This window comes from Eschrichtius robustus, chromosome 5 (assembly GCF_028021215.1).
Source record: "Eschrichtius robustus isolate mEscRob2 chromosome 5, mEscRob2.pri, whole genome shotgun sequence".
NCBI lineage: Eukaryota > Metazoa > Chordata > Mammalia > Artiodactyla > Eschrichtiidae > Eschrichtius > Eschrichtius robustus.
Window position 1 is genome coordinate 76,540,790 of NC_090828.1, and position 16,264 is coordinate 76,557,053.

Below are 16,264 nucleotides of genomic sequence, written 5' to 3' on the forward strand. Positions count from 1 at the left end.
AATAACCTGAATATGTCCTTATAATTCATAAAAGGCACACTAGCTATAAAGTGGCTGGACTAGAATTTGACCCACAAATATGGACACAGAACATATTTTTAACTACTTTCCTGTATTTCCTTGTATGTTAATGTAGTTTAAAAACATTGGAACATTTTGCATTTTATTTAGTAAATTTCCCATGTCTGTATTATGTAATCCTGTTTATAACTCATTAAACATCAACTTTTTCAAAGTCCTATTTTCTAAACTGGTAATCACTTTATTTAAAGTTGACAAATATTATCATCATTCTTTTTAATTTGTATATGATACATAAACTTTTTTAAAACAATGTAACTGCAACATGCCCATGTTTCATATCACATTCTGTCATTTAAATAAAGCAAATAGTTAAAAGGAGTTTGATTCACTACTAAAAATAATTTAAATCGAGTTATATTACAGTCCTTTCATTGCAAAGCTCCAGAAAACTAGATACCAAGAGTTTACAAAGTAAAACTACATTCTTTTAGTTACTTTGTTACAATTTGTAATCCATAGGATGCGGCCACTTTGAAATTATCCCTGTACTACCATTGACTAATTAATCAAGAAGAGAAAAAGACAAATTTAAAATCATTTCAAAGTGTTGTTGATATGTCTTCTGAAGCAGAAAAAGAAAAAAATACAGATACTTTCAGATACCCTATTTTGAGTACAAAATAAGTCATCTTCACAAGACTTCTACTTCATCTTAGCCCAGGGTTCTTCTAATACTTCCAGGTTTTTGCTCCTGTCCAGCCACTTATACCATTTCAACAACAGAGCCACCACAGACTGATGGCACCACCTCATGAACACTGGAAGTAATTATTTTGCCCCAAATGTCCATCACTTCCTTTCAGTCCTCTCTTTAGTCTGTTACATCAGGGTTTGTACAAAATACTGCACATTCAACAATATTTTTAAAAGTCTTTTTCCAGTTATTAAATCCACCTCTTTCGTACACATACCTATAGATTATGACTTTTCACATGCATGCATATTCCAATTGCTGAAGGAACTTCCTAGGAAAATTGTTCGTTCTTCTCAGGATTCCTTTCATTGGTACTTCAAAAAAGGTCCCTCTTTGGAGTTTTATAGAGCTCCATCTACCTCTTTATTTCCTCTGTCGATAGTTGCTTTTTGTCAAATTTAAATAAAAGTTATTTCTTATCCTCATGTTTTGAAATCTGATTTGGAAATGAACTTTTGGAAGAGAATCCATTTGCAACTTGGGAACTGCCTAAAATATTATATTAAAATATAGAAAAACTCAAATGATGTAATAATGGAAAACTGATAATGTGTGATTATTTTTTATTATAGCCTATTTATGTTTAATGTTAAAACGGGTTAGGCCAGGACCAGATGGCTTCACAGGCAAACTCGATCAAACATTTAAAGAAGAGCTAACACCTATCCTTCTCAAACTCTTCCAAAAAAATTGTAGAGGAAGGAACACTCCCAATTTCATTCTACAAGGCCACCATCACCCTGACACCAAAACCAGACAAAGATATCACAAAAAATTACAGGCCAATATCACTGATGAACATAGATGCAAAAATCCTAAACAAAATACTAGCAAATAGGATCCAAGAACACATTAAAAGGATCATACACCATGATCAAGTGGGGTTTATCCCAGGAATGCAAGGATTCTTCAATATATGCAAATCAATCAATGTGATACACCATATTAGCAAATTGAAGAATAAAAATCATATGACCATCTCAATAGATGCAAAAAAAGCTTTTGAAGAAATTCAACACCAACTTATGATAAAAAACTCTCCAGAAAGTGGGCATAGAGGGAACCTACCTCAACATGATAAAGACCATATATGACAAACCCACAGCAAACATCATTCTCAATGGTGAAAAACTGAAAGCATTTCCTCTAAGATCAGGAAGAAGACAAGGATGTCCCCTCCTGCCATTATTATTCAACATAGTTTTGGAGGTCCTAGCCAAGGCAATTGGAGAAGAAAAAGAAATAAAAGGAATCCAAACTGGAAAAGAAGTAAAACGTCACTGTTTGCAGATGACATGATACTATACATAGAAAATCCTAAAGATGTTACCAGAAAACTCTAGAGCTCATCAAAGAATTTGGTAAAGTTGAAGGATACAAAATTAATGCACAGAAATCTCTTGCATTCTTATACACTAGCAACGAAAGATCCATAAGAGAAATTAAGGAAATAATCCCATTTACCATTGCAACAAAAAGAATAAAATACCTAGGAATAAACCTACCTAAGGAGGCAAAAGACCTGTACTCAGAAAACTATGATACTGATGAAAGAACTCAAAGATGACACAAACATGGAGAGATATATCATGTTCTTGGATTGGAAGAATCAATATTGTGAAAATGACTATACTACCCAGAGCAATCTACAGATTCAATGCAATCCCTATCAAATTACCAATGGCATTTTTCACAGAACTAGAACAAAAAATTTTACAATTTGTACGGAAACACAAAAGACTCTGAATAGCCAAAGCAATCTTGAGAAAGAAAAACAGAGCTGGAGGAGTCAGGCTCCCTGACTTCAGACTATACTACAAAGCTACAGTCATCAAAACACTATGGGGGCTTCCCGGGTGGCACAGTGGTTGAGAATCTGCCTGCCAATGCAGGGGAAACGGGTTCGAGCCCTGGTCTGGGAAGATCCCACATGCCGCAGAGCAACTAGGCCCATGAGCCACAATTACTGAGCCTGCGTGTCTGGAGCCTGTGCTCCACAACAAGAGAGGCCGCAATAGTGAGAGGCCTGTGCACTGCGATGAAGAGTGGCCCCCACTTGCCGCAACTAGAGAAAGCCCTCGCACAGAAACGAAGACCCAACACAGCCATAAATAAATAAATAAATAATTCCAATTAAAAAAAAAACAGTATGGTACTGGCACAAAAACAGAAATATAGATCAGTGGAACAGGATAGAAAGTCCAGAGATAAACCCATGCACCTATGGTCACTTAATCTATGACGAAGGAGGCAAGAATATACAATGGAGAAAAGACAGTCTCTTCAATACGTGGTGCTAGGGAAACTGGACAGCTACATGTAAAAGAATGAAATTAGAACACTCTCTAACACCATACACAAAAACAAACTCAAAATGGATTAAAGACCTAAATGTAAGGCTGGAAACTATAAAACTTTTAGAGGAAAACATAGGCAGAACACTCTATAACATTAATCACAGCAGGATCTTTTTTGATCCACCTCCTAGAGTAATGAAAATAAAAACAGAAATAAACAAATGGGATTAACTAAACTTAAAAGCTTTTGCATGGCAAAGGAGACCATAAACAAAACAAAAAGACAACCCTCAGAATGGGAGAAAATATTTGCAAATGAAGCAACTGACAAGGGATTAATCTCCAAAATATACAAGCAGCTCATGCAGCTCAATACCAAAAAAACAAACAACCCAATCAAAAAATGGGCAGAAGACCTAAATAGACATTTATCCAAAGAAGACATACAGATGGCCAACAAACACATGAAAAGATGCTCAACATCACTAATTATTAGAGAAATGTAAATCAAAACTACAATAAGGTATCACCTCACACCGGTCAAAATGGCCATCATCAAAAAATCTAGAAACAATAAATGCTGGAGAGGGAGTCAAGAAAAGGGAACCTCAAACATGTAAATTGGTACCGCCACTATGGAGAACAGTATGGAACATTCTTGAAAAAGTTAAAAATAGAGTTACCATATGACCTAGCAATCCCACTCCTAGGCATATACCTGGAGAAAACCAAAATTTGAAAAGATACATGCACCCCAATATTCATTTCAGCACTATTTAAAATACCCAGGGCATGGAAGCAACCTAAATATCCATCAACAGAGGAATGGATAAAGAAGATGTGGTACATATATAAAACGGAATATTATTCAGCCATAAAAAAGAACAAAATAATGCCATTTATAGCAACATGGATGGACCTAGAGATTGTCATACTGAGTGAAGTATGTCAGACACAGAAAGGCAAATATCATGATATCGCTTATATGTGGAATCTACAAAAAGGGTACAAATGAACTTGTTTACAAAACAGAAATAGAGTCACAGATGTAGAAAACAAACTTATGGTTACCAGGGAATAAGGGGAGGGAAGGATAAATTGGGAGATTGGGATTGACATATATACACTACTATATATAAAGTATATAACTAATAAGAACCTACTGTATAGCACAGGGAACTCTACTCAATACTCTGTAATGGCCTATATGGGAAAATAATCTACAAAAAGAGTGGATATATGTATATGTATAACTGATTCACCTTGCTGTACACCTGAAACTAACATACCATTATAAATCAACTATACTCCAATAAAAATTAAAAAAAAAAAAAACACGTTAAGAACATGTCAAATGTTGGCAAGCATTCCTCCAATTGGGAACATGGTTTTGAGTGTAACTAATCCAGATTTCAACCTCAACACCATTGTTGTTTAGTATGTGCACATGGATAAACTCTTCCATTCCTTCCCTCTGGAATTATTCATCAGTAAAATGTGGATAGCATCTACTTTACAGGGTTGGATGCTACATAAATAGCACCTTGCATGGTACCTGGCACTTACTCGCCACAGCGGAGTATATTTTTTTTTAAATTTTATTTATTTATTTTTGGCTGTGTTGGGTTTTTTTCGTTTCTGTGTGAGGGCTTTCTCCAGTTGCGGCGAGCGGGGGCCACTCTTCATCGCGGTGCGCGGGCCTCTCATTGTCGCGGCCTCTCCCATTGCGGAGCATGGGCTCCAGACGCGCAGGCTCAGTAGTTGTGGCGCACGGGCTTAGTTGCTCCGCGGCATGTGGGATCCTCCCAGACCAGGGCTCGAACCCGTGTCCCTTGCATTGACAGGCAGACTCTCAACCACTGCGCCACCAGGGAAGCCCAGCGGAGTATATTTGAGCTATTATTATCTCATGAGAAATTCAGCAGAAAATTTATCATGAGAATATGGTGGGATATGATTTCTCCTTCATCCTCAGTTACTTGACCACTTCTCTATGTTACAATAATGTGAAATATCTGCTAGACAATCTGGAAATACAGAATTTTTGCAAATAAGGGCAATGGAGGAAATAAAGAAAAGTGTGTGACTGACGAGCAAAGCACTTGACATCATATCATAAATAGCTCTGCAGTTAATTTACTGATTAGATTTTTAGCTAAAACTTGCACTTGTCTGTTAAGTTGAAACCCTTATAACTATTTTCTTAAAGGTATCCCACAAACCTGTACCCCTAAATTTAATGTTCACTATCTTTAGTGCCACATTATGTGTTGTGCTATTTTTCATGTATCATCGTTCACTGCATCTGAAAAGCTACTCTTTGGAGTAGGTATTCTTTTCATTATTTTATAAATAAAACCAATGCTCAAAAAGTAAAATGTTTTGAGAAAAATCCTAGCTAATAAAATTCTAGCCCTCTAAATTTTTAAATAGCCCTAATAATCCTGAAATAAATCTTTCTTAGAAATATAAAAGCTTTAAAAATTACTTTAATATAGAATGCATTGAAATACTAAGATACTATCACAACTCTTAGATTTTGTAATCTTTCTTGTGTTCTTTTTAATTTTTCCTGCAATTCAAAAATAATATTTAAAATAGAACAATTTTCATAGTAAGAACAGCATTATTATTCATCTACAAGGTAATCAGCATTATTTACTCATTTTGTATTATACTTCAGCTCAAATGTCACTATTAATTTGACTACATTTCCTTTTCATGCCACAATACATCAATTTCTATAGGCATCTTGTTAACGAGATGCTCTAATTAACTATTTTCACTCTGATTTCAAATACATGACAGAGGATAAAAAAAGTCAGCACACCCCCATGTGAAAGTACACATTTTAGTAGCCAGAATTTAAATCCTAGGTTTTTGAAGTTATGATTAAGGAGATACAATAATTTAGTTCCAGAATGAAGGATAAAATCATGATTAAGAACCTGTGATCCAGATTTTCTAAGTTTTTCTCTGAAGCTCTCTGCTCAAAAACACTTTGGAGATACACAGCTGCAAAACTGGCAATAGTAACTGAAAGTATGGATGAGGTAACAGAACCAAGTCACAGCAGGAACCAGAACACCAGGCAGCACAACTCTGCTCCCTCCCCCCAGCCATACTGAATCATGCCTCCCCACATGGCCACTCTTCTTCTGTCCCCACCAGCACTTTCTATAGACAAAAAGACTACAGGCACAGTACAGCTGAAGAGTTGTTGTCAAAAACAAAAAACAAAACCCCTTTTAAAACCCTGATAACATCACATAATGGGTAGCAGGTTCTTTCATCAAAGACACATATAGGGGCTTCCCTGGTGGCGCAGTGGTTGAGAATCTGCCTGCCAATGCAGGGGACACGGGTTCAAGCCCTGGTCTGGGAAGATCCCACATGCCACGGAGCAACTAGGCCCGTGAGCCACAACTACTGAGCCTGCGCGTCTGGAGCCTGTGCTCCGCAACAAGAGAGGCCGCGATAGTGAGAGGCCCGCTCACTGTGATGAAGAGTGGCCCCCACTTGCCGCAGCTAGAGAAAGCCCTCGAACAGAAACGAAGACCCAACACAGCCATAAATAAATAAATAAATAAATAAATAAATAAATAAATAAATAAAATTAAAAAAAAAAAAAAGACACATATAAACAGTTATACATTGGCCCTGACTGAACTACAGTCAGAATCAAATAGCCAGAGCAGGATAAAATTCCAAAGCAGCAGCATACAGATCCAAAGTACATTCATACATACTAAGAAGATGGGGCTAAGTTTAATTTTCGAGGTTCTGCTTTGTTTTAATTCTAGGTATAATACGAAAGGGGGAATATTGCAGGAGCCTGGGAAAACTGAGATAGGTAAACACAAAAGCTAACAACTGATATATGTGTTGTTCTCTTTTAAAGTTGAGTAAACAGAAACAAATAAATAAAAACTCTGTTATCTATATATAATCGTTAAAATTAAATTTGCTAACACAGAGTTAGTGTTCTTCTTACTAAATTCTCACTATTTGCTAATTATTCTTTAAAATATTTAACATATATCCACTCATTTAATCCTGACGACAACCCTCTATAGTCAGTGGCATTTTATTTCTATCTTATAGATCAGGATAATGAAGCCAGGTAAGTTACCAAGTTAAGGTAAGTGACTTGTCCTTGGTCATGCAGTGAACACAAGTGGACAAAAGTGGGATTTAAACTCAGGCATGTGGCTCCAGAGTACACAGGCTTAACATTCACTTTCTCTTCTACATCTGAGGCTTTAAAGAAAGTGAGAATGTCTACAACAGATTCTAAAAACACTACTGGCTGCCTCCTCCAAGTCATGTGGGATACAGATAGGCAGGAGGCTCTTGGGGACAGGAAGGTCATGGGAGCTTGCTCCTCTGACGGGGTTGATACCAAGTGCCCTGCTTTGCACAGCCATCTTTCAATTAGGCTTTTATATTTTTTTTAACTTAAAACATAATCTATACAACAAGCCAAAACTTCCTCTAAAGGCACTATGGAAAAGCACTACAGTAAAAAAAAAAAAAAAACAGTTTTTAAATAGGATTCAAATATACTTTTGAAAATAATTGTTTCGTATTATCAAAGAGCATCAAGCTCTATGAAACAAGAAAATGGGCCACAAGGAGAAGACAGGCTAAGTTGAGCAAGATATTATAAAAGAAGTTGGCAGAAATAAGGGGAAAATGCAAAATATCCTAAATACTAAAGCTCAATTAAAATCCATATCGAAGGCAATAAAAAGCAGAATTAGGAGAACCTACTGTATAGCACAGGGAACTCTACTCGTTGCTCTGCGGTGACCTAAATGGGAAGGAAATCCAAAAAAGAGGGGATATATGTATACGTATAGCTGAGTCACTTTGATATACAGCAGAAACTAACACAACATTATAAAGCAATTATACTCCAATAAAGATGTTAAAAAAATTAATTTAAAAAATAAAAACAAATTTAAAAAATAAAACTAAATTTTAAAAACGAGCAGAATTTAAAACTGAAAATTAGTGATGTAGAGGAAAAACATAAGTATGCTGAACATAAAGGAGAAAGTCACTGAAAGAAAAGCTACAGTAAATATAATAGATATGAGGGAAATAGAATGGTGGGGGGAGGGATGGGCAAACCTATACATCCATTCCCATTCCTTCATTCAACAAACATTTATTCTTTTTCCTAGGACTGCACAAAACCTAAAACCTCTTGCCTCTAAAATTGTGTCCATATTTTTGTAGAATTCATAAGTTGAAAGAAGTTGACCTCTTACCCTCATTTTGTTTGAATTTTAGTGGAATTCCAAGGATTCTTGTAGAAAAAGCTAGAACAAACTAAGCTGTATTCAAAGTTATGGACAATAACATTTCCAGAGCTGGGGATGGGAAGCACCTGAACCTATAGATCAAAATAAGTCACTGAAGACTAGACAAACATAACACAAATGAAGGAATATGTACATATTTTCTTGACCTGTTTTTGAGTTTCAAGGGCAATGAAAGCAAGCTTTTTACTGTAGAGCCCAGATATTTGCACTGCTAATCCCCCTGCCACTTTCAAGACTTGGTACAAATGTCACCTTTTTGTTGACTCTGTCTTGACTATCTTATTGAAAATTACAACCTACTTCCTACATGATCCCACTCTGCTCTGTTTTTATTTATGCTTAGTGCTTAGCACATACTAATGTACAATATAATTTCTTATATATTATGACTAGAATATAGGCTTCATGAGGGATTGGAATTTTTTGTGCTATTCTGCGGTAAGTCCCAAGAACAGAGAACAGTGCCTGACGCATATTATGTACCAATTAAGTGTTAGCTTTATTAAGGAGTAAAGTGCCCAGGAAGGGGACAGAGGGCAGGATACATACACAGAAATATCAGGTCCCAAGAACCTACACTTGGAGAAGAACCAGAAAAGTGGCTGGCATGGTAGATGGGAGTGAAATAATGAGGAAGAGGATTTTATTCTAAGAATTCTGGAGACAGCTCTAGAGACAATAGGATTTACATGTTGAGTTATCCAAGGTAAAAGAAGAGTGGGTGTTTGAATCCAACAAGTAGAGCCTGGGAAATATCTAGGACCTGACTACATTATTGGCTTCTCTATCCATCCCCTTCTTCTATGCCACCCTCCCACAAATTTGTAAAATCATACATAGAATCCTCAAAGACGCCAATCTTATGTATTCAGCCCTCTTTTTTTCCCAGCCCAGCGTACACGTATGCGTGCACACATGCATCCAACACACACACAGTCTGTTTCTCAGCCACAGCAATCCTGCTCACCACACACCAAATGTAAGACACATGGTTAAACTTTGAAGGTTCCTAGACAAAAGTCCCAACACTTTAATTATGTGAACTCTTCCCAAATACCTCTAAAATTCAGGGCAATCTCAATCAAAATCTCAACAAGGTTTTTTTTTGTTTTTGTGGGTTTTTTTTTTTTTTTTTGTAGAACTTTTCAAGTTGATTCTAAAGTCCATCTGGAAGAAAAAACTGTGTAAGAACAGCCAAGATATTTCTGGAAAAAGTAGAGTAATAAGGAAGGCTAGCCTTTCTTGATATCAAAACATACAAAAGGTTGCAGTGACTAATATAGTGTGGTTTCAGTGCAGAAATAAGTCAATGAAAAAGAATAAAGCCCATGAATACTGGAAGCTGAGCATTAAGATAAATGAACTATGACATTTGTTGCAACTTCATTTAATGTTAAAACAAAGTAGAGACAACTTAAATGTTCAGCCTAAGGGAGATGGTTAAATAAATCGTCATACATACCATAAAATATGGTATATAGGGAAGAATGCCCACAATATATCTTTCAGGAAAAAAAGCAAGTTATAGTATGATATTAATGGACATGTATATATGTATGCATATGCATGTATATATACATAGATACATACATATAAAATATGCCCCCATTTTTATAAAATAGTAATACTAAAACAGGAACAATAACAAAAATAAATGTATTTGCATTGTATGCATGGACATGGCTAAAAACATCAGAGAACCCACCAAACTGTGAACAGTGAGGTTTGGGAAAGAGGGACTTCACTTTTTATTTTACAGAGTGCTGTGTTATTGGAAATTTTAAACAAAGGACATATTTCATGTTTTACTTTTGTAATTAAATGCATATCTTTACATGTATCATGGTATCAAATTTCAGGCTTTTTGAAGAATATCCATTATCTAATTTAAGTCTCACATCAACTTTGTGAAACACAATCACACATGTTAATATTCAGTTTTACAAAATGAGTGAAGAAGTCAAAAGATGTTCCATAGAATGTAATGGGAATGCTTAGGCACCGGAAAGGTGACAGCTGCCTTTATATGCCAAGCAGCTAGAACACTAGGTGATGCATAGTATGTCTCAGTAGGTGCTCAGTGACACAAATAAGAGACAGATTATATCTATAGGCCAGTAGTCTAAACATCTAGTTTGAGGCTTTTCCTTCTCCTACACCCTGAGCAGGTGAGCCCTTTCTAGACACTCCAGAACAGGCTATGTGCCTTTTGGTCATCAGTGTAAATCGGGTTCGAGAATGGGTCTAGAATAGAATAGACTCAGCCAGCTATAGCCACAGATCCTGAAGCAAGTATTCTGGAAAGACTTTTCTATCTTTAAAGGAATAGTTTACACAATTGAATTTATTGCTCCTCCTAATAAATATATTTGATGACTCTTAAGTACCCTTCCAAATTTTAAGTGGTAAGAACAAAAAAACTAACAAAGTATTCAGTTGATAACCCAGGTAACCTACTTTAAATGGTGTCTGCATAGAGCCATTCAACTCTGCTATATAGTTTCTTTTTTCATAATTACTATCACAAATTATTTCATAATTATTATTATAATCTTTTAACACATGATTTGAATTCAGTGACTCAAAAATGAGTGAGCAACACAGACTTCCATATTAGCTTTTCAAACATTAAATACTTTGCCTGCATTTGATGGAAAAACACGACCCAGGAACAGCAACTGAGTACGGACCAAAAGGTGTCACTTCATTGAACAAGGTGGCTACTGTTTAAAAGACACAAAACAAATAATTATGTCAACGTATCCGTGAATCACTGGGAGAAAATAATAAAGACAGCTAACTGGGATACTTAAACATTGCCTAGACAACATAATTGGAAAAACTGCATTTTTTCCCTTTTGCATGAAGATACTCTGCAGGATATTTTATGTCCACAGAAATCCACAGAAGTTCTGTTGAGTATCTACCTGGTTTGGCATCTTTTCTTTTCTTACTGTATATCCTGAGTGCCATTCCTAAAATGAGTCTCTTTTTTGTAAATCTTCTACCTTGAAGATAGACTTCAATTACTTCAGATAACCTCACATGATTATGTAATTCAGCACTATGTCACAAACCTTGTTCAGACACTCAGCATAGTTTGCTGTTTAATCCATAACCCATGTTATGCAAGTGATAGTAGGAGAAATGCCAATGAAAAATTCTGCAGTTTAGTAGAAAATAACAATGGTCCAGGGTTTTGTGAATTAGTCTGCAAGGATATTCCAAAGGATGCCCTTCCCCTAGAATTAGAGTAACTGACATTCACACTCCAATGGGGAAATTCAATTCCTCAAAATCCAATTTCCCAGGTAGAGATCCAATTATTTAAATCTTTCCTTACTCTGTAATGATGCTTTGGGCTCCACACTGACTTAACAGGGAGGATAAAAAGAAAATCACCTCACAAAGAAATGCAAAAATAAAACACCAGGGTTTCTTTTATTACTCCAAAAAAGGTCTGCTTTTCAAGAGTCTGAAGAACAAAAATACCAATCATAATCTATTTCATCTAGACAGGTAGCAAATCAATATTATAAAGCACTTAAAAGAAAGACTTTTAGCCTACTAGATTGGCTCTGGAATACTAAATAAAAATGCCCTTAAGAAGCTAAAAGACTTGAAAATTTTTAAATAGGAAAAAAGTTATACATGAAGTTAATAAAAAAAGGAAACAAACTGAGTTTTGGCATTTAAAGTTTCTGAAACATTTATAAAAAGAAGTATAATAAAGAATATTATTATATTAGAATAGTGAAATAGCCATAGGGAATTAATTTTAAGTGTTGATTGCCCACTAAATGAGAAGCAATACATATATATATATATATATATATATATATATATACACACACACACACACACACACACACACTCACTGTACACACACTATACACATACATGTATATATGAACACATAGTATATAATATTCATACATACAATAGGCAGTAAAATATAATTTCAGCTTCAAAGAGACAGTTTGACTTGATTTTTATTTTCCTAGTTTGAGATTATAGATTTATGATCTCCAATTTTATAAAACACTCATTTTCCTCTAAAACTGTAGAAAATATATAATTGTACACCAAGCCAGTTAAAGGAGGAATGAGAAAGTCAACATAATAGGCTTCCTTAGGCATAGAACATATGAAGAAAAAAATTAACGAAATTGAAACAGGTTCTGCATAGATGAAATCAGCATATATTTTTCAATATTATAAATCTGAATATAATTTAGTAAAGTTACATGATGTCAACCAAAGTTACTTACTGTAGAGCATTGATTTGTGACAAGGGACATGCATGTTTCTGTTCAACAATGAATACTCATTTGCTAAAGTTAAAATACAGGCTTCATAGAGAAAAGAAAATTATGGTTGTTCGAAAAGTAGATTCTTCAAAATGGTAGTTTCAATCATATTATTCCCAAATACTTGTAAATGTAACTAAAATGATAGCCTTCCTTGATGAAGTGTCCTGAGTAACATTTCTCCCTTAGTATTACAGACCTGTATCCCTGGCTTACTGTGAGTTTCCTGATGGCTGCAACATTGTTTTACACTCATTTTTATATCCCATTACACAGTGGCTGGCATACAGTTTGGGAATTAGGAAAGAAAACAATACATTGCAATCATTCTTTGATAGGGAAAGTACTAGGCTTTTTTTAATGGATATCAACACTTCATCATGTATATTTACTGACAGGTTGAGTATTGTGTACATATTTATGTGAATAGAACTAGGCACAAATTACCTTTGACTGAAAAGAATGAGAATTCAGAAGATTTATTTGTTATTCAACAATATTTAGTGCTTCACATAAGTGGAAATGTTCATCAAAAGTAATGATTACACTTGTTCATAAATGAGATCCAGTATGACTTTGAGGGCAAGATGCCACTTGGCAGGTTAATCCCCTTTGCTGGGGAAACGAAAAAAGAGAATGTAGCTGTGAGTGCTCTTCTAGATATATTTATTCCTGGATCACTTTTTCTCCTCCACTCAGTCGTACTGCAACATATTGCACACTGCTTTAACTTGGAACAAGCACCAACTTCAAAATTCAATTTGGAGAACCTTAAAAATAGACTGAACATATCATGACAAATCAAACGTTTTGAAATAACACTGTTGGCAAGGTGGCTTTTACTTAAAATTGAAAATGTTAACATTTTGCAAGAAGGTGAATTATTTTTCTTGGCAGATATGTTTTAAAGAACATTGAAAGGAAATACTGAATAAGAACAAAAGTTTCTAAAGTAAAATCAGTTATCTTAAAGGAAATAAAAACATCAAAGAGAAATGACAACAAAATATATATTCTCTCCTACCTGACAAAAACAACTCAATCTGAACAATAGCTTCCTATCAATAAAGCAACAGAAGTTCTTACTTAGTGGCCCAAGATATAAATTTATATATTAATCTGATTCTCCCAGTTAGATTTGAACTGTCAGCTCCCAGTTCAGCAAAACCAAACTTTCTTCATAGATAAGCTTGTAGGCATTTCCAGACACCTCCACCTTACACTGCTGGAAGAGAACACACAACAGTCCCTGAAAATAGCAAGTCATTTGCTTCATGGAAAAAAAAAAAAAAAGAATTACCATAATGTCTAGGCTCAGAATCTGCAGTATGAGTGCCTACAGGCATTAAATCCAATTACCTATGTTCAAATCATGACCATTTCTTGTGGTACTATTCACTCTTTTATTCATTCAACCAACAAATATTTGTTAAATGCCAGGCTCCTTGTACTAGCTGCTGAGCTTACAGACATATGTACTAAAGGTTAGTGACCAGTTTCTGGAAACTTAAATCCCAGCCCAGCTTCTGCGTGTGTGTGTGTGTGTGTATTTAAAAGAACTATCCAATAGCCAATACTTGGCAAACCTAAAATTTGAGAAGCTTAAGATGATGAATATTGTATGATGCAATGCTCTCATTCAGATTTCTGTTTATAGGTTTTAAATGACAGATATTGCTTTTTGAAATAACTTTAGAAAACTTTATGCGTGTAAGGAATATAATAAAGATTGAGGATCATGTAGTCATGGTAAAGTCACGCAATCACATTTTTCTGAATTTTTGTGGTATAGTATAGTCCTAGAAATCATGATTTCAAAAAGATGTGAAAAGGCAGAGCACTCAAGCACCACTGTGTTCCTCTTTTTCATCTGCTCAGATATATGCGTACAGTTTCCAGCTTTCACCATAAATTGATGCGCGTGTGCCTGGAAGGCACAATCCTGATGGATTTTACGCAGTTGCCTTTGATTACTCAAAACGATTCAATGTCATCAGTGGATGTTTTCCACGGAGCAAAAAGAAGTGGTGAAAAGCAGACTGCAGGTATTGAACTGCCTCAACGAGAGGGGAAAACACAACGCAAATTCACCAATATAATTCTTATGGGACTTGCATTTATCATTAGCTCACTTATTTCCCCAAGAACTTGCAGTCTTTTACTTTCAACAGCCATGATATGAATCCTTAGAAACTATACTATATTCTGAGGAAAGAAAAAATTGAGTCAGCCTGGTGCCTAAGTTTAAACTGACCATTTTAAGAAGCACTTTCCAATGCTCTATTTAGTACAACGCTGGGTTTTCATTTCCAATAAAATTTCATTTTATTTTTAATTCCCTTCTGAAAATTTATGCTAGGAGTTTGTGATAGAGTTCCTTTATCTTTTTCCTATTCCGTGATTTTGTTTAAAATCATAAATGGCAACTTTGTTCAGAAGACCTTTCTCTATTCAAGTGGGTTGAAGCATGGTTGACAGCATGATAAACTAAGTTAATATTTTAAGATAGAACAGTCATGTCTAAACACACACAAATAACTAAAAGAGGAATAAATAAACAAGGTCAATCATTCTGTGAGGCCACAAGACCTCTATCTTTGCCCTCGGCTATGATCAAAATACATAATGGTTCTCCAGGCCAATACAATCACTAATCTGTGATAGACTGATTTAAACAAAATCTGCATTGCTCCAAATAGAATTTTTTTAGAATTGTACACTACTTAAATAAGTGTGATTCAGTGCTAGAAGCAGGAGAATTAACACTGAAATAACTATATGAGCTCATAAGTTAGCCTGTCACAGCTCCATGGTTTCTCACAGAAGACACAGGACTCCTGGATCGAGGACAATTAACTTTATCACTCACAGCAAAATCAGCAGCAAAAGTTTGAGCATCGGTGCTCTAGTTCCCTGAGCCCTAAATTCCACAGGATAACCGAAAGGTCTACGTGGAGTTGTAAGTGCAGTGGGACATGCCACCAGAGAGGAACCCTGAACTCAGGGAATCCTCTGCTCTTACAGGCAAGCAGGAGGTGAGCTTCTGTTCTGCCCAGAGGGAGACCAAGTCTAGTTCAGGACTAAGGGATGCACTCCTAGGATGCATTTCCCTACTTTTCAGAATCAGCAGCTGCATAAACAATCCTGAGAAGGGGCATAGGTAAAGGATGGTTTAGCACATTCTGCAAGACATGTAAGACGTCAAGTGGACCACGGTGGACTGTTGTGCAACAGATCTGAAAATTGATTTGTATGCACCTACAGTTGGGAAGCCCTATAAACTAAAAATGAAAAACCAACAAACAAAAACTCATAGAAAAAGAGGTTACGAAAGGTGGGGGGTGAAGGGAGTGGAAGTGGAGAAAGGTAATCAAAAGGTACAAACTTCTAGCTATAAGATAAATAAGTACTAGGGATGTAATGTGTAACATGGTAAATATTATTAACACTGCTGTATGTTATATATGAAAGTTGTGAAGAGAGGAAGGCCTAAGAGTTCTCATCACAAGGAAAAAAGGGTTTTCTATTTTTTTATTTTGTATCTATACA

The 16,264-nt window shown here is 35.5% G+C and overlaps 1 protein-coding gene across 2 annotated transcripts in view; it reads right to left on the reverse strand.

Annotated features, from left to right (window-relative positions):
- The window catches only part of KCNJ3 (potassium inwardly rectifying channel subfamily J member 3), a 171,357-nt gene that overhangs the window by 51,667 nt on the left and 103,426 nt on the right, over positions 1–16,264 (reverse strand). The gene's annotated exons all lie outside the window — the stretch shown is intronic.